The following is a 1,628-nucleotide window of genomic DNA, read 5'->3' as shown; positions in this document are numbered from 1 at the left end:
TGTACACGGGGGAGGCACCGGCCTCGAAGACGAGACCGTCGGCAGAACCGCCGGATCAAACCCGGCCGAGCTACCCGGGTTAGAAGCCTCAGAGTCGGGTTGAGCAGTCACATTCACTCCCATCCCCTTTTGAACCTCTTCCCACCGTTGGAAATGCACGAAAATCGGCCTGTACACGGGGGAGGCTCCCCCCTCGAAGGCGAGACCGTCGGCAGAACCGCCGGGTCAAACCCGGCTGAGCTACCCGGCTTAAAAGTCTCAAAGTCGGGTTGAGCAGTCACATTCACTCCCATCGACTTTTGGGCAACTTCCCACCGTTGCAAATGCATGAAAATCGGCCTGTACACGGGGGAGGCTCCGCCCTCGAAGGCGAGACCGACGGCAGAACCGCCGGGTCAAACCCGGCCGGGCTACCCGGCTCGGAAGCGCCAAAGTCGGGTTGAGCAGTCACATTCACCCCCATCCCCTTTTGGGCCACTTCCCACGGTTCGAAATGCATGAAAATCGGCCTGTACACGGGGGACGCTCCCCCCTCGAAGGCGAGGCAGTCGGCAGAACCGCCGGGTCAAACCCGGCTGAGCTACCCGGGTTAGATGCCTCAAAGTCGGGTTGAGCAGTCACATTCACCCCCATCCCCTTTCGGCCCCCTTCCCACGGTTGGAAATGCATGAAAATCGGCCTGTACACGGTGGGCGCTCCCCCCTCGAAGGTGAGACCTTCGGCAGAACCGCCGGGTCAAATCCTGCCGAGCTACCCGCGTTAGAGGTCTCAATGTCGGCTTCAGCAGTCACATTCAATCCCATTCCCGTTTGGACCTCTTCCCGCCGATGGAAATGCACAAAATTCGGCCTGAACACGCGGGGCGCTCCCCCCTCGAAGGCGAGACCGTCGCCAGAACCGCCGGGTCAAATCCGGCTGAGCTACCCGCGTTACAGGTCTCAAAGTCGGCTTCAGCAGTCACATTCAATCCCATTCCCTTTTGGAACACTTCCCGCCGTTAACAATGCACGATATTCGGACTGAACACGGGGGCCGGTCCGCCCTCGAAGTCAACACCGTCCGCAGAACCGCCGGGGCAAATCCGGCTGAGCTACCCCGCCCCCGAACACTCAAAGTCCCTCTGAAGCCTTGCATTCGCCTCCTTGGAAAATTGACGTCAAACATTACCAAAATCGGGGGCACGAGCACTAAAGCTAAGTCTCACCCTTTCCCTATCCCTAACCAGGAACCGAACGCCCACCCTCAGCCTCACACCAACGCCGGTGCCACTCCAGACAGACACACCCTTCAAAACCACACCCATCCGGCCATGCAACTCAAAAAGGGTCCAAATTCAGAAACACCCCCTTCAAAAGGCACTCCATCCTCGGCCACACCACCGGGACATGCTCCCCTCGGCGATAATTAAGCCCCCACCACTATTTGAAGCCAACCGCAGCCGCAACTCGAACGGAGAAATCAGTAACCAATTCAAAAATGCGCTTGGTTACTGATTTCTACTGAGCCGAAAAAATTCTAAGTGTCGGTGGTTACTGATTTATACCAACCCGAAAAAATTCTAAGTGTCAGTGGTTACTGATTTATACCAACCCGAAAATATTCTAAGTGTCAGTGGTTACTGATTTATA

The sequence above is a fragment of the Chiloscyllium punctatum genome, unplaced genomic scaffold (genome assembly GCF_047496795.1).
Source record: "Chiloscyllium punctatum isolate Juve2018m unplaced genomic scaffold, sChiPun1.3 scaffold_800, whole genome shotgun sequence".
NCBI classification, from domain to species: Eukaryota; Metazoa; Chordata; class Chondrichthyes; order Orectolobiformes; family Hemiscylliidae; genus Chiloscyllium; species Chiloscyllium punctatum.
The sequence above is the reverse complement of the archived record's forward strand: the minus strand, read 5'-3'. Positions refer to the sequence as shown.